The 18,698-nt window shown below is 39.5% G+C and overlaps 1 protein-coding gene across 1 annotated transcript in view; it reads right to left on the minus strand.

The window, feature by feature from the left end:
* mdka (midkine a) overlaps nt 1-6,389 on the minus strand; it is a 32,377-nt gene extending 25,988 nt beyond the window's left edge. The window contains exon 1 of the mRNA XM_067583395.1: nt 6,282-6,389. The gene's annotated coding sequence lies outside the window, so the exon portion shown is untranslated. The remainder of the gene's footprint in view (nt 1-6,281) is intronic.
* Between the last annotated feature and the right edge of the window lie 12,309 nt (nt 6,390-18,698).

The following is an 18,698-nucleotide window of genomic DNA, read 5'->3' on the forward strand; positions in this document are numbered from 1 at the left end:
CTACCGCCCGACAGGGTGCTGCTGCATTCTGAGTAAAGAAAGCACACCCAGTTGTGTGATAAGGGGTTATGCTGTAACTACAGAGCCAACAAATGTAGCTGATGTGCGCCTCTTCACAAATGTAGCTACAACTTGGGGCTACAAAGATTCCACATGGTGACCACAAGAACTGAATCTTGACAGTCAAGTGACGTGGACGCAGGTCAACAGAAAAGAATAGGCATAAAAATCGCATCTCACAATTTTAGAGCCATTATTGTTAACTAATATGTTTTGCACTATGGACCAACGTAGCTATTATACATTTTGATGTGAGACTGGGTTGGAATGAGACATGGCAAACCTTCTCATTGTCACTGTGTCACAAATTAAACCTTTATTGTAGCAATGATTTGATGCTGAAGCCACTCTTTGTTTAGAATAACAATTTGACTTCTGACACTTAGTAAACTGGTGAACACTGGCGTCAAACTGGGTTACTTGAATGAGCCTCTGATGAGTAGTTCAAATCTACTTGAGTGCCATCTGAACACATGCTTCAATGGAAGGGATACAACTCAAGGAGTTAAGTTGGTCGATGCCACAAATATGCTTAAATTTGATTGCTGGCCTTGGTGTAAAATCTTAAATATTTCTTCTTCATTTTAAATGTCACAACTTCTTGTCTTTTTAAATGTATCTGAATCCTAAAAGTTTTTGATTATTTCCAGGTTTACATGAAAATATTAGAGATTTTCAATGTTGTTTCAGACTTTTAGACCCATTGTTGAACTCTACACCTGTCAGTTATGACACATGGTGACAATAATTAGTGAGTCTCAACATAGAGTAAACTACGTATTAAGTGCATTGCATAGGGAGTAGTGAATGAGTGAACAAAGGAGTGATTTCAGACACAGCCTTTGTTTTAACTCTGAATGCTCCTTTAGAATGTTTGCATGGTGCACAATGGTTTCCATGGTTACAATGGACAGCCTGATCCTGCCTTTTCTCTATGAAGAGAGGAGAGTCATTGCTGAGATAATTTGTGCCGCTTCATCATCTTTACAGAATTTTAGGGACAGTGCTGCTTTTGCTGGCATAAGTTTGGCTTTAGAGGGCTTTCTCTGCTGTGTAGAACAAGGATTACAGCAAATCACCTCTAATTTTAACTTCTGCAGAGCTGGCATTAGAAGACACAACCAATCTGACAGGAGTCACAGTTGATCATTGAAGAGCAATACAACAGACGCACATCTGCGTGCACACACACACACACACACACACACACACAAACACTCATGCATCTCATAATAAAAGGCTGACAGTATGAATTTCTGTGGCATGTTCATTTTTTAATCTGAAAAGCCAAGTGTGCTGTGAAAAAGGCCAATTTTGCTCCCCTGCCATCCAAGTTTGGAGTTGGGATTCTGACCAAATTATCAGAAGTGAGGGAGGCTGGGGATAAGGGCTTGAGAGCTGGTGTGTGTGTGTGTGTGTGTGTGTGTGTCTGTGTGTGTGTGCTGTTGACTCTGTAATTAGGGATTTTGAAAAGCAGCTGAGCGGAAATGACTTATTGGTCCCTGTATGACCTACTAACTATACCAGAGAGCCAGACAGAGCAGAGAGACAGACACACACACACACACATCTCAGCATCATCCTTAAGTAACACCCTGTCCACACAGGACACGTTTCAGCTGCCTAGCTGTGTCATCTGTCTCACGTTCAACTGATAGAACAAATACGCTTCAGTTTTAATCACTACAGCTGTCTTCAGCAGCTGCAGCCCAAAGCATCTTGTTAGGCCTCAAGTCTATTTTCGTCTGGCTTATGCACATACAGTAACTACCTACACACATTGAGTTTTGGGCTGAGTGCAGTGCTGTAGCAGAATGGAACCTACTAGCTACTAACGCAATGTTAACCTTCCAAACTCCAACACAGAATTACAATCCTTAACTAAGATTATTTACCCACAGAGTCTCACAGAGATGATGATCATTTTTTAATTTATTAAGATGAGAGTTAAAAATGGAAAGTCACTGCTGCCTTTGAATTAAGCCATCTGCTAATTTACAGACATGACTGGTTTATAAGTTGAGCTGGAGCAAGTTTGCTCTGTATCACGTATGTTCACACTTTTCACAGTGGACGATGAATTTTCAACAGTGTATAGCATGTGTTGCAGAGAGATATATCTTTTATTTAGTAATTAAATACAATTAAATAAAGAGTAAATAATCTCAGGTTTCTGGTCAGTTGTGATTCTTTTGCTAATCCACTCTATATTTCTAATTGACATTGTAGGTGCACGTGATGTGCTGTTGTGTGTAGCTTTGTATTTTGTATGGTGTGTTCCGTGTGGGGTTTTTTTTGTTGTGTTTTGTTTTGGGTTTTTTTGTTTGGTTTATTTTGTTTTTTGGGGTTTTTTCTTTGGCTTTGTACTGTTTGTTGTTGTGCTGTTGTATGTTTTGATTGTGGGGGACTACGGATGCAAATTAGCTTCAAGCTAACTCAAACATTAGTCAGAATCCACATGTTGGCATAGTCTTGAAGGACCAGTGTGTAGGATTTAGTGGCATCTAGTGATGAGGCTGCAGATTGCAACCAACTGAATATAGCTCCCCTCACCCTCCCCTTCCAAGTGTGTAGGAGAACCTACAGTGGCTGCAAAACTTGTGAAAAACAAGAGAGGCCCTTTTAGAGCCAGTGTTTGGTTTGTCCATTCTGGGCTACTGTAGAAACATGGGGGTGTAACATGGCGGCCTCGTTGAAGGGGATCCACCCTCTATGTAGATATAAAGGGCTCATTTTAAGGTAACAAAAACACAACGATTCTTACTTTCATTGGATAATACACTAATTAAAATATATTTATGAATATGATATTCCATTTCTGCCAAGTCCATTCCGCTAGATGCCACTAAATTAAAGATCCTGCCAGAAAATCAGTGCCCTGATGATCCAGAACCTGCAACAACATCTGGAACAAAATCCTCTTCATTCACATTCTTGATATTTACAACAAGACTGGAATCATGTCAGGCTGGCCAATTACATTTTCCGATGGTATCTCAGTGGGTCTAGACTGTCATGTGTCACCTCAAATACCAGTGGAAACACTGGTCACTTCTTTTTCATGTGGGAAGCTCAGATTCCATCCTTCTCCACACAGACATTCTGAACACCACAAGACAACCATAAGTCAACACTTCCTGCAGATGTTTCACATTAAAAGTCTACCAGGAAAGGAGAGGATTATTCCCGATGAGTTTATGAGCTTTTTAATGTGAAACAGACATTGAGTTTCATTAACCGTAGTTTAACACAGAATGAAAAAACAGTAAAGTAAAACTGACTGGAAGTAATGAGTGAATAAAACAGCATTTCTATTAAAACAGAAACAGCAAAGAGTATGGAGCAACTCTGTTGTTGTGGAAACAGCCCAGCCCATGGAAACAGGGCTGAATTACCAACCAGGCACAAAAAGCCCTGTGTTTACTGTGTGGCAAAGCATTTAATCTTAATTTTGTTTTAGACTTTGGGGCAACTGTGGCTCAGGATGTAGAGTGGGTTGTCCACTAATCAGAAGATCGGCGGTTCGATTACTGGCTCCTCCAGTCTGCATTTTGTCCTTTTGGCAAGATACTGAATCCTAAATTGCTCCTGAAGGCCATTGGTGTGTAAATGATTAGACTTTACATGGCAGACTCTGCCATCAGCGTACGAATGTATGTGTGAATGGATGAATGTGGCATGTAACATGGACTAGAAATGTGTTTTATGAATGCAGTCCATTTACCATTACCATTTAGAATAAAGCAATATGTAGTGGTGCAAGAAGTACTCAGATCCTTTACTTCAGTAAAAGCACCAATACAGAAATGTAAAAATACTCCATTACAAGTAAAAGTCCTGCATGAAAAACCCTACTCAAGTAAAAGTATCTAAGTATTATCAGCTTGATGTAAAGTATTGCAGTAAAAGTAATGGTTTGGTCCCTCTGACTGATATATTATTATATATGACATCATTAGATTATTAATACTGAAGCATCAGTGTTAGAGCAGCATGTTACTGTTGTAGCTGCTGGAGGTGGAGCTAGTTTCAACTACTTTATGTACAGTTAGCTAGTTTAGTCCAGTGGTTCCCAACATAGAGGTTGGGTCCCTCCAAAGGGTCAGCAGATAAATCTGAGGGGTTGTGAGATGATTAATGGGAGAGGAAAGAAGAAAAAACAAAGTTCTGATACACAAATCTGTTTTCAGTTTTTGGACTTTTTCTCTAATCTTTGATTTTTGCTGAAATATTGGATCATTTGAACATTTATTGAAATGAAACCAAGTGAGAAGTTTAGAGAGAAAAATCACTATTTGGTGGAGCTGTTAACAACTCATAGACATGTGAAATGTGACCCCAACTACACACTGCTTTTTGTAAGACATCAAAAGCCAAAAAGGTTGGAAACCACTGGTTTCATCTTTAACAATGTGTTGTATTTTAAAAGCTTGTTATATTATCCATTGTGTTAATTCTGGAGTGGAGTAGAAAGTACAATATTTCCCTCTGAAATGTAGTGGAGTGGAAATATAAAGTAGCATCAAATGGAAATACTACAGTAAAGTACAAGTACCTCAAAATTGAACTTAAGTACAGTATTAGGATAAATGTACTTAGTTACTTTCCACCACTGGCAATACACTCAACTAAAACACACCAACTGACATGATAAGGACCTTAAGGTGCCTCTGCTTTATCACCTGATCTTGATATAGGAGCCCAGAAGCTCATTTTTGCCCAAAGACCCCAACGCAGGTTCATACATGTCAATACATGTCATGAAATGGACATATACAAGTGCTGAATTTATTAAGACAACAGGACAACATGGAGAAAGTTTTTCAGTTTGCATTAACAGCAAAAAGCACCAAACTATATTATAATATTATAAATTATGTATAAAAACAAAACAGACAACAGACAAGACATAAAAGAGGTTACTTGTACTTGTAGTTGTGAATAAAGCCATCAAATAAAGATCTAGTTTGTTGGCGAGGTAAATACAGGCATAATCTGAGAGTTAAAAGTCATGCACTTATGGCACAATTCATGGCTGACTGGGTCATAAATATTCACTATCATGGTTTGGACAGTTACATTTTAGGGAACTGCATCAGTCTTCCTTCCTTTCCCGTTAGTTGCCGCTCACTAGTCTGTTCTGTTGCCCAATTTGTCAGCAAAAAAGCAAAGCTAATGTTATTCTCTCAACCCTGTTCCTATCTGCCTGCCCTCTCTACCTCTCTTTCTCTTCTCTCTTTTACACACACACACACACACACACACACACACACACACACTTGTCTTTATATCCTTGTGAGGACACTCATTGACATAATGCATTCCCTAGCCCCTTACCCTAACCCTAACCATCACAACTAAATGCCTAAACCTAACCCTTACCCTAAACTGAACCTAAACCAATTCTAACCTTAACCTTAAAACCAAGTCTTGACCCTCAATTGCCCTTTGAAGTTGTGAGAACTGGCCAAAATGTCCTCACAGCACAGAAATGTCCTCACAGTGCTGATTTTCAGATGAAATTGGTTCTCTGAAAAATAAAGACATGGACACACACACACACACACACACACACACACACACACAGGAAATGTGCCAAAAACAACACCACTCGTATCAGCAGATAGCAAAAACATGCATTTCCAACACAGTCAAACCCTGAAAATACAATGTCACAATAGCTAATTGCTTCGCCTGCACACACTCCCGAAGTTTCCATACCTTTCTCCTACAGTACAGGCAAAACACTCAGACACACACAGACACACACACATACACACACAAAAAGACAATTACAATGGGACAATTACATATAGGCTAGTAAAACCCAGCAGGCATATGATAAGTACTAATCAAAAAAAAGCGTTAGGGAGGCAGCAAAGGAAGAATGTACAGTACAGAGCTTGATATAATGTGATTTTTAATTTTTTTAATGAATGAATAATTTCTCTTAATTTTCAGCACATAACCCCAGAAAACACAAATAATTATGAGTCCACAACCACAACTTATATAACAAACAGCTGTAGGAGCTATTAGCAAACCTTTTATTATAATAGTTTTCTAAGGGTTAGTACCATAAAATTGCTGTAAAATTGCAGTGACCTATAGAGTAGAATAAACCAAGTGTGTTGATGGAGGTTCTTAAAATATGAATTTTGAAGTAATACAGCTCATAAAACTTGATGTAAAGTATTAGCTGAAATGTAGAGAGCACTTACTTGTTACCAGGTTGGAGTTGTAGAAAGACTCAGCAGAAAAGTTCTTTCACTCTGGTTTCCTATCTCTCCCTCTCTAGCCCCCTGCTTTTGTCTCCCAAACCAGTTCATTCTGGTTGCATTAGCCCCATTCACCCCACACCCTCAAAACACTATCAATCCACACACACACACACACAAACAAACAAACACATATGCCTCACATACAGAAGAACTGACTCCTGTTACTGCACCACATTTTCCACTCTTAGACCGACTAATTAATCACAGTGTTGTCTCTGGCCTGGCTCTTCTTGATTAAAGTCTTACTCATCTGAAATAACACAGTGTGTCTACTATAAATATGGAGCACCTCAGGGCTCTGTTCTTGGCCCTATTTGCTTTTCTTTATGTATGTATTGGCCAAATTATATGCAGTCAAGGAATTAATTTCCATTGCTATGTGGATGACACTCAACTCATCATACCCAAATTACCAACTGGGAGGCCAGGTTTGCTGCTGTGAAAAACTACATAATTTCCTGCTTCTAAATTTAAGTAGAACTGAGATGCTGATTGTTGGCCCTGCACGACACCAGTTTGATCATGTTTTTAGATTTTAGATTTCCAGCCACCGGACATGACAGAATCAAATGGTGAAAACAGCGACAATACACCGCAGTGTCAGGTGAGTTATGAATTTCTAGTTTTGTGATATCACGTTATTGTTTTTGATGCCTTTGATGAAACCTGCTTCCGGGATGCTGTAGATAGTTCTACTAGCAATCTTAATGGAGACAAAACAGCCAATCAGAATTTACCTTCTCCAATTCTCAGATGTTTGATTTTGTGGCACATTTGTAAAGCTGTGCCAGGTTAAGCAAGTGTGCAGGAAAAGTTGAACGCGCGCAGAGTGGAGAGGTTGAGAGAGAGACCATGTTAGCTAGTGTGCAGCAGTGCCAGCACACTGAGCAAGAGTTTGTGAGAAGGTATGTCAGTAAAACTGAGTGAGAGGGCACGTTAATATGGATAACAGCAAACATGCAGATACATTTATTGAGCACAGGATAGATTTTTATTTGTTCAAATGTAAATGGACGGTACTTGTGTAGCACCTTTCTGGTCTTCCAACCACTCAAAGCGCTTTTACACTACAAACCACATTCACCCATTCACACACACTCATACGCCGAATGGGTACAGGGGCTACCATGCAAGGTCCCAACCTGCCTATCAGAGGAAATCTAATCATCCACACACATTCAAACACTGATGGCACAGCCATCAGGAGCACTTTGGGGTTAAGTATCTTGCCCAAGGACACATCGACATGCGGAATGGAGGAGCCAGGTATCGAACCACCGATCTTCTGATTAGTGGACGACCCTTCTGCTCTACCTCCTGAGCCACAGCCGCTTCAAGAAATATGAGATCAGTGCTAGTATTCACTAGATTGATGTTACACGCACACACCATAATATCAACATACGGAAAGCAGCTGGCCAGGGTGGTGTTTCAGGACAGCTTCGTGGAGACTGCTGAGTTAGCTGACATGTTTACAAATATTTTCAACCTGTCCCTGGCACAGTGCCTTGTCCCCACATGCCTTAAGACATCCAAAATAGTGTCAGTTCCGAAGCAGACAGCAATAACCTGCCTCAATGACTACAGGCCAGCGGCATTAACACCAGTAATCATGAAGTGCCTGGAGAGATTGGTCCTTAGGCACATCAAGGCTGCTCTCCCACCCACCCTGGACCCACATCAATATGCATACAGAGCTAACAGGTCAACAGATGATGCCATTTCCACAGCCCTCCACACTGTACTGCTCCACCTTGAACAACGAGGAGCATATGCACAGCTGCTGTTTGTGGATTACAGTTCTGCATTTAACACAATCATACCCAGTAAACTGTTCTCCAAGCTGTCCAACCTAGGCTTTGAACACAACATCTGCCTTTGGATAAAGGACTTTCTAACAGACTGGCCACAGTCAGTCAGGATGGGCCCCCACCACTAGGGATGTGGAGAAAGCCCAGTATTTGTATTTGTATCTACATTTGTTGAGGCAGCAAAATTATTTATATTTGTATTCAAATAAAAGTGAAAATAGGCAGATGACTGCACTGACTACTGAGCTAAAATTCTGCTCATTGCACCTGCATAGACAGACCTGAAGGTATTTATACACCCATAACACAGAGACAGTACAGCATGTAACATGTAGGGAAGACCTTCAAAGGCGATTATTGCTTTGCACTTTTCATTTATTGCCTATTTTTTACAACCTAACTTTGTGGAAAGGAGAAGTGGAACAACAGGTTATGGAGAGTCCCTTGAGAGCACTTAACGCCTGTCAGTAGCTCAGCTTTATCTCTGGGCAACACCCCCAACTCCAGGAGTGATGTCCAACTAAGGAAATGTGCGTCATGTAGCAGGTTGATGTGACTCCCCTCATTGAGACCTGTTGATACACGTAACAGCAGAGAAGAGGAGAGACTGAGAAAGCAATGTAACCGACCTGCACGTTGGTATGATTTTTTTTTTCTTCCCAAAAACAAATAATTTTTAAAATATCTGTAGGAAATAAATGTTTGTAAAAAAACCCTCTACTTGTGCTTTGCCGAATAACATTTTTGGATTCGTGTATACCCCTACCCACCACTCTTCCACTCACTCAGCACAGAGGCTTCACAAGGCTGTGTGCTGAGTCCCTTCTTTTACTCTCTGTACACTTATGACTGTATACCAATTCATAACACGAACACAATTATTAAATTTGCAGATGACACAATAGTGGTGGGCTGATCACTAAGGGCGATGAGTCTGCTTAAAGAGAGGAGGTACAGAGGCTGACAGATTAGTGTGCAGAAAACAACATGGCACTTAACACTAAAAAAACAAAAGGACTTATCATCGACTCCGGGAAGAAGCAGGATGACCACCCCCACTGCACATAAACGGAGAGAGAGTGGAGAGAGTCTCCAGTTTCGGGTTCCTGGGCACCCACATTTCAGATGTTCTCACATGATCAACCAACATAAACTCTCTGGTTAAGAAAGCACAACAGCGGCTCCACTTCCTGAAACACTCAGGAAAGTCAACCTGTCACAACAGCTGCTGGTGTCCTTTTACTGCTGCTCCAATGAGAGTGTTCTTGACACATGGGATCCTGGTGTGGTATGGCAACAGCTCTGTGGCTGACAAGAGGGCTCTGCAGAGAGTCATCAAAACAGCCCAGAAAATTGTCAACACACATCTGCCTGCCCTGGAAGACACATATACGTCCCGTTGCCTGTGGAAGGCATCTTGCATCTTAAAAGGACCCATCTCACCAGGTCCATCACCTGTTTGACCTTCTGCCCTCAGGAAAGCACTACATGTCCATCAAAGCATGCACCACAAGACTAATGAACAGTTTTTACCCCAAAGCCATCACCACACTGAACTCTGCTCTGAAAGCACACCCCCCATAGACAACTCTTATACTGTACAATACTGTGCAATATTGTCACTTAATTCTGTGCAATACTTTTTATTTATATATTATATTCATACTGTGCAATATTGATATTCTATTACACATATGTAGGTAAATGTGTACGCGTGTTTGGATTTTGGTGCGTGTGAGATGAACAGGTTTTATTCTTTATCTTGTATATTGAGCTCCACTTAGGCAGTGCACCGGAATTTCGTTGTATAAACCAGTACAATGACAATAAAGGAATTCTATTCTAATCTATTCTATTACTTTGTGTGGAAATCTCAATACATACCAAGAAGGAGTACCGTAGCTCATTATATATCCTGTATAAAAGGTAGCTCATGTCTGTCATGGTTGCTATTACATTTCCAACTATATGTCACTATAAAATTGCAATCACATTTTCTGATGATTTTAGCATTATATGTATTCAGCTATATATCATGAGCAAATTAACCTTTTAAGTTATTCAATTAAATACTTTGTTGACATTGTTTTATTACTTTATCACATGGGGTAATTTCCGGGAAATACTGTTGTTCAATGTCTAGCATCTATTTCTAGAATCTATATATAAATATATAATGTTCCTCAGCCTTGGCATTGATTCTACAAGTCTCTGGAACCCTTCTGGAGGGATGAACACCATTCTTTCAAAAGATATTCCCTCATTTGGTGTTTTGACGATGGTGGTGGAGAGTATTTTCTAACAAGTCAGTCCAAAATCTCCCATAGGTGTTCAACTGGGTTGAGATCTGGTGACTGCGAAGGCCATAGCGTATGATTTACATCATCTTCATACTCATCAAACCATTCAGTGACCCCTCGTACCCTATGAATCGGGGCATTGTCATCCTGGAAGAGACCACTCCATCAGGATAGAAATGTTTCATCATAAGATAAAGGTGATGACTCAGAACAACTTTGTATTGATTTGCAGTGACCCTCCCCTCTGAGGGGACAAGTGCACCCAAACCATCTCAACCAAAATGCGCACAATGTTATTTAGCCAAAGTAGGACATGTTCCTGTTTAGTTTTACAGAGGATTTTGTTCAGTTGTAGTAACTTCAATTGGGAAAACTTAGCATACCACTGAAGAAGTACAAAGGAATTTTAAAAGACGCATGGGAGCAGCACACTGATGATGTCAGAGAGCTGTGATTGGTTGATTGCAATGTTGGTCCAGGAACACAATGTGGGATGTTGATCCAGGAACACTACTTGGCTAAATCACGTTGTGCCAAAATGCCCCCCAAAGCATAACAGAGCCACTAGATCCCCTCACTGTAATGGTCAAGCATTCAGACCTGTACCAGTTTTCCTTGAATTTGTCACCCGTCTGTATGATATTGGGCTATACATATAAAACTGACTTAGTGTCATAAGACAAAGCACTCTGTGGGCCATCAGATCAGAAGCTATAGGTCTTCCTTTCATTGCTATGTGTGCTTGACACGGATAAAATGTTCAATGAAATCACATGTACAACTTTATTTTCAGTTGGTATTTGGTGTTTGTGTACAGATCCACATCAGCAAATGATAAAAGCACCAATCATACCACAGTGTTAGCAGGGAGAATCCTTTCCAGCTTTTGTTGTTTCTTTGATCATTGTGTATCTTGTCTTATCAGACAAGACTGAATCAGTCCATGTCTCTTCTTTCATGTTATACCCATAATTTGGAGTTTATCTGCATCAAGGGAGACCAAAGACGTAAAAAAAAGCAAGAGAAAAAGAAACTATAATGTATCAGTGAAGCTTTGATGGCATTTAAACAGGCCAAGAGGCATGGTGTTAGACTTCCTTTGATTAAGATTAAAAAAAACAAAAAAAAATCCAGCTGAAGCTTACACCAAAAGAACAACTATGAGCAAAACGGAGGATTTAAGTGATAATTAAAATAATGAAAATATATGTGGAAAAGTGGGCACACAACAAGTTGCTGTATTTAACAAGTCCTCCCAACAAATTACATTGTTGGTCCATGGCCTACAGAACGACACATACAGTATAAGTGTTTTCAATGACCCTGTAAATTACAGCCTGGTAGTTAAATAATAATTACCCTGTCATTTCTCTATGGCTAAAATGAAATCCAAATCAAGTGCCAAAAAAGTTGGAAATTGTTCTGGAAAATTTACATAAATATACAAATAATTACCCAGTAATTTCTCCGCAATTTAAACAAAATAGAAAATACCTAGTCTGAAGCAGGTTGGACATTTCCTTTCCTCCAATGCTGAATATGAATATATCTGAAATTTTTAATGAAATAGTCTGCATGTAGTCTTGATTGTATCTTTTTTTTTAGCATCAAGATAAATTAAAGTTGCAAGTTTATCTGACTAATCACCATGGTGGGCCTATAACCTTAAATTAAATGATAGGTGACTTTATATGAAAAGAAAACTGGAAACAATCATTTACATACCAGTGATTTCAGTATGCTATGCAGTATGATTTGGTTTTTCAGAGGAAATGTCACCATCTTTCCATGTATTTGCTGTTTTTGTTTTTAATTTAGGGCAAATTATTAGGCAATTATCAGTTTAATTTTCCAAAACTATTTCCATCTTCCAGGTTTAATGCCAGTATGAATAGAACTGAATTGCTGTTTCAGAAAATAACCGTTTTCTGATCTTACAAAAACTTGGTTAGGCTTAATGAAAGATCATGATTTGGATTCAGATAACTACTTTGTTAATGTTAAGGAAACATTGTGGTTTGGGTTAAAACCTTTACCTCAATGTGGTAAGAAGGCCTTTGTTGCCCTGGTTACAATAATAAACACTTAGGTAAGGTTAGGGAACAATCACGGTCATGGTTAAAAGACACCAACATTGACTGTTGATAGGAAACAGAAAATTAACCGCTGTGTCTTGTGTTAAAGTCTATCTTCAACACAAGCGATCCTGACTCCCCCACTCCCCCACCTCCCCACCCCCGTGTGGACCCTCTTTGGCTCTAAAATAACGTCACACTACTTCCTCCTTTGCTTAGCCACTTGAGGGCTTTGTCACTTCAACATAAATATTTTATATGTTTTTTTTACATGTTTTTGGGCTTTTGTGAAAATGACGGATGATCTTGTTTTTCTTGGCAGGAGAGTCTCTAGATGTTTCATGGGGAACAGGAGATAATGTAGTTTGATTAAGCTTTGTAAACGAGTGTGAGAGAAGTTGGCAGTGTGTCATACTCCTGATCAAAGACACCAAAATAACCTCGGAACTAACTCTTTAATTATTCATGAGAAATTAGCTTGCACTTGTCAATGGGAAAATGAATAGAGATTTCACAGGAATGAATGCAGCAGCATACATTATATCACTTCTCTCAGTTCCCCCACTGAACCAGAACCTCAAACCAAGGCATGTTAAACCATGGCAACTTTTGTGCATCATTCCATCACTAATGTAATGCATATTTGATCAAATCTGCATTTAAAGCGTTGTGTTCCAGGCTTTTTGACATATTCTCTACTGCTTTGCATATTTCTTCTCACAATATATTTGGCAGCCAAAGATCAGATTTGAAAAATGAATACAAACATAGACAGACACAGACAGACACTGTGATTCTGTGCAGAAATGCAAAGTGTATATTGTATTTTTTCCCATTATTTATTGTTACAACTGCAGTGGGAGGCACAAAAAAATCTTAAGCATATAAAAATCTTTATTCTATCAGGTAATCAAACTGAGATCAAGATCTCTCTTACAACAGAATCCAGCAGAAGAACTAAGTACTGAGAGAGGACTCACAACAAACATAGTAGCACCTACATCAGAAATGTCTGTCATTAAGTCTTAATCACACCATGGGATGAGATGTTCAACTTTTTTGTAATTTACTCATGGGGTGACAAGGGACAAGTCCTGGGATCTTGTCTGATGAACAGACAGCATTAGAAGAAGACATAAAACAAAAGTGACGGTGTGTAGTTCTCTTCTTGTTCTCTTCTTCTGGTGAGGACCAGCCTATTGTTTCAGCAGCACTGGCCAGTTCTGACGGCTATCAGTTAGCTGCACATACACCACTGTGTAGCCTAATGTGGTGCAAAGGGTTCAAACAGTGACATTTGTCAGGCCATGGACCATCTAGTCTTAATGAACCATTTGATTTAAATGCAGTTTTGTTCTGATTGTGGATGGAGAAACATGGATATACTTTGGTGTTTTCCCTGTTAAACAAAGTTGTTTTATGTTTGGTGTGGGGTCTCTTAGCCAGAGCGTCAAGGAGGGTGAAGAGAGGCAGACTCAGGCTTGTTGAATCAGTAAAAAAAATGTTTTATTTAGACCAGTGTAACCAAAGACAAGTTTCTAACAAGATGTTATACTGTTTTAAACAAATAAATGACAAGCATGTAAAGAAATACATCAAGGTGTAATAGAACAAATGGCGTGGTCTCACCCACTTTGTTACATTTGGCATCCCATAAATATATCAAAATGTTAACTATATTTTTTAATGTCATGTGTGCACAAATTGTGAATACAAGAGCAGGAATTAGGTAATCTAAGAGCACAGTACAGTAGTAGTACATAGTACAGTATGCAAAGATCATTCATTTGAGTGGAGGGATTATTCATTCAACAGCATTAATTAAGTTACTACATTGTGTGCATGATTGTTTTTAACCTCAGACTAACCAGGCTCTGTGGATAAGCAGGTCACACTTAGTTAGCCTAAACACCAACATAAGATTTAGTTAAAACTGAGCGTGCTCCTTTTCAACTGGCACAACTGTCACGTCAGTTCCTACAGCAATGTTAATATAAAAGATCATTTAACAAGAGATTGTATCACATGTAATAAAGGTGTTAAACTTGCATTAAATTATATATATATGAATTCTGAAATTGTTTTTCTCAATGTTATGAGATTTCTTAATTAATTCTTTACAATTGTGATATTCTGATCTCATAATGCAAAGATATTACATTTTTAACATTGTTTTCTCATAATTACATGTCAGCTCCTAATCAGATTCAGCATGAATGTTTATCTGTCTGTGTATTGGGCCTGTGATTGGCTGACTTGGCCAGTCATCCAATGTCTGCTGGAATACACAGCAGTCAGGAAACATGACAAGCAGGTATACCAGTGTTTCCCCTATAATAGTACAAAAAAAAAATTTTAAATGTCAAAAATAATGCCAAATATCCATTCATTCGCAAATCAATAGCATTTGGCAGCCTCTAAGCAGCGTTGTCTCGAAACGTGACTTATCGTCTGTGTCGTTGCCTCAGAAACTGCAGCGAGTGCGTGGTTAAGCGAGAGAGCATGCAGCAGAAAAATTAACGGTGAATGCGGGCAGAGCAGAGGAAAAGGTTAACAGTAAGTTGTCAGTCTGGCAGTAAATGTACAGTGCAGACCACAGTGTGTCAGTTAATAAATGCTGCAGCTTGTTAAGACCATGAAAAGTCACGTTTGTTGTTTCTCCAACTGCTGGAAAAGTGGGGGTTAGCTCCAAAGTTAGCAACAATGGGTTAGCCTAGCCTGACGACGCTAGACAGATAAATAAAAAACAGAGAAATGTGTAGCTGCCTACTTTGTGTCTCCATGTTTGGGCTAAACATGTCCTAAACCACTGACACATTTCAACCTGTCTCCTAAAAAGCATGCATATGTACAGTATATTACTAAATGCTTTTTCCTAATCTGTTTTGCAAGAAATGTAATTACTGTGTGGATTATGCTCAATGGCATTGTTTCCTTCAGTCCACAAAGTGGAAGCGTCATTGAAACTGTATAAAGGAAAGTATCATTGTTACACTTAAGTAATACACAAACCTCTGCCCACAGCAGTTTCACCCTGCATCTTCTCTGCTTCTCAATGCAAACTGCCTAATTGTTATTTAGATGCTTTGTTCTGTGGGATAATTATGTGAGAGGAAATGTCAGAGGTACATACCTGACCCATTCAAACAGCCATGGATCGATTAGATTGATCAATCCTAATGTGTGGATGAAAAGCTTCAGTATTTCATGTGGCATTTTATAGTCTCCCTTTTAAAAATCTCTGCCCTAAATGGTGATTAGCTGACAAATATGTGTAGATGCTTCTCTGGAGTGCGACCTTTGAGAATGTATGTTGAACTCAAAGGATGGCAGCTCCAGATTAATTAATAAGCAATACAGGCCACTTGTTCCAGAAAACAATATAGCTGCTCATTAAGCATACTGACAACAAAGCAAAGTGATCAATGCATTTGATCTAGAGGGGAGCATTTGAAATATCATCCTGATTGGATGTGTAGTGTGGACAACACAAGACACAACATCCTAGATTGAATCCACAGGGAATTATTGCTATTCTTGGCAAGTGGTATTTAAATGAAACCTGTTTTGAAAGTTGTTGTTCATAGTGTGTGACAGGCAGGATTAAAAGTCGCGATTCTCTGCTGACATGCTGCTGACGTGCTGCAGTTAGTGTATCATCTCATTGCCGGATAGCGCTTTTGCTGCTCTCAACTCAGTTAATTTTGCTATATTCTTTATTACTGCGGATAATTACCTGCTGTACATTTAAACTCACACTAGCTCTGCTCAAGCATTCTTAGTTCTCTCCTTCTTTTAGCAACTTCTCGCTAATCCCACAGTTGGTTACATGCTATTCAGATCTGCTAACTACTATAGCTTAGCAGCTAGCGATGGCTTCTCTCTCTCTCCCTCTCACTCTCCTGTTCTCTCTTGCTTGGTGTGTCATATGTTTAGCTATTCCTCTGCATCTTTTAGTAATAATGGCACATCTAATAAATGTAGTATTTTTACTATGTTGGAGGCAAGGCTAAGTGAATTGGAAGCACGGCTCCACACCGTTAGCTACTGTAGTTGGGTGATTTTATTTTCAAACCCCCAAACTGGGAACCTTAAGTTTACCGCACATTCATGCATGTGTATGTATGTGCTTATGAACACACCATTTAACAGGATGGGGGACAATTATTTCAGCACTTAGCACACCTACCAAGTGCACCTTTCAACACTTTGGACAGCACCTCAGCAGCCAAAAAATGATGTTTTGTCTCCCAAAATCCACCAAGGTATTTGTCAGTGTGCACAAGTGCAGGCTGCTGGCTAAATGGCCCAATGAGACACATTCTCTGTCAGCTTTTTTTTTTTTTTTAAACAAAACAAGGTACAAATCTCTTTGTGGCCTATAAATAACTTCATAGGCTATAACATAAAAATAATTTTAACTTATGTCTTCACAACACTGTGACACAAGCTTGTGTTCCTCAGATTGCAGCAATGACTGCTTTGACTGTCATGCAGGTATTGGGGCTCAGGGTCGTTGGCCATCCAGTCATCCAGTCATTGGGGCTGCTGCACATGCACCGCCTGCAAAAGTGGTTCACCAGCCCTCATTTGGATCCCAAGAGGCACAAGCAACGCTTGGTGAACGTTCCCTCATTAGTGCACCCATGGACCATGGATCTTTATGGCAGAAGACGCAAGAGCCTACCTAAGATCAGTAACCAAGTTATCTAGCACCAGCGGCTACTACACAAGTCTGCTGGCTGATTTTACAAGCACAGGAGCCACGAAGCAGAGTTAGCTTGCCGCTAACTCCGTAAAGACTGAACAAAGCAACTTTGGCCATCCAGCCTGCATGGTAGGATCACGGACAGCCCAGCAAAGCCTGTACCATTTAGTCTTGGAGCCATAGCTCTTGTCAGCCTGACTCACCCATGGATCACCAGCTCAACAAAGCAGCAGTGCCTTTGTCTTCCCTTGTTCACAGAACAAAGGAAAATGTTTGTAGTTTTCCTTTGTCCCAGCCAGCACATGGTTTTAGTGCCTGCTTTCCTTCACACTCACACACAAACATACAGATCTGTATACAGCCTCACTAGCTAGATTACATATTGTGTTACTTATTGTGTTTTTACCTTTTTTTTTCTTTTTAAATAAATGCTTTTGCATAGACATGCTGTCTGTTTAATGTTGCACAAGAGTGAATTTTGCAAACCTCTGCTCTGCAAAGAACTCCAAAATCTTTCAACAGTAACTAACTATTGATATGGTTATTTTGGTTATAGTTATTATTTTAATTATTAATCAGGGTTCCAAATAGCTTAGGAAATTGTATGGGCTTTTCTATGGTGTCATGATAAACCATGGTAGAATTCCTGATGGTTAGTATTGCCTTTTCAAATTTAATTATCATTAAAATTGTGTTTGATTACAGCACAAAACTCATGGTAAGTACTGTCCAACATCAACCAAAGTTAGCAACAGTCTCCCAAACATAGGCTCAGCATGCAACATGGGTTTGTTTTGCTTCAATGAAAACATGGTGGAAGGCAATGACAGCACTCCAGAGATTTTCAGCCATCTAAGAGGACTTTACTAATTCAAAGCTAATTCATGCTTTCTGCATTCATATCCATGGACATCTGTGGTCTTGCCGATGTGCATGCAGTTAGATTCATACTTTTTTCGGATGGACACAGACACGTTCAACATGTGCCTGTTAGTAAACAGGGTTGCAGTGTGATAACTTTCCAGAGTTGTAAAATCCAGTCTAAGTATTCCAAACCACTGTGCAATGCTTTTCTGATCAGCCTTTAAATGCAATTATCTGTTACCCCAACCGGACTTGCTGGATTGTATTTCATTGTCTCACCAGCACTTTAGACAACACGCTCCCACCAACACAGTCCAATGTATTGTTTTACACAAAACTGTTTTCAGTCTGACTGGAGCTGAGGAGTTCCTGTATGTTGCTGAACAACAAGAAAAAGTTAAAAAAAAAAAAAAAAAAAGCAACAGCTTAAAGGGGCCATATTATGAAAAACTCACTTTTTCAGTGCATGTGTGCATGTATTTGGGTCTCTGATGTGCCTTAACACTCAAACAATGGGATAAGACCACCCAGTCAATTTGGTGTGGGCTGGCTTGCTCTGTACTCATGTACTTCAACAAGCCATTCAGATTTGATGCCCC

The sequence above is a fragment of the Thunnus thynnus genome, chromosome 24 (genome assembly GCF_963924715.1).
Source record: "Thunnus thynnus chromosome 24, fThuThy2.1, whole genome shotgun sequence".
Taxonomy (NCBI): domain Eukaryota; kingdom Metazoa; phylum Chordata; class Actinopteri; order Scombriformes; family Scombridae; genus Thunnus; species Thunnus thynnus.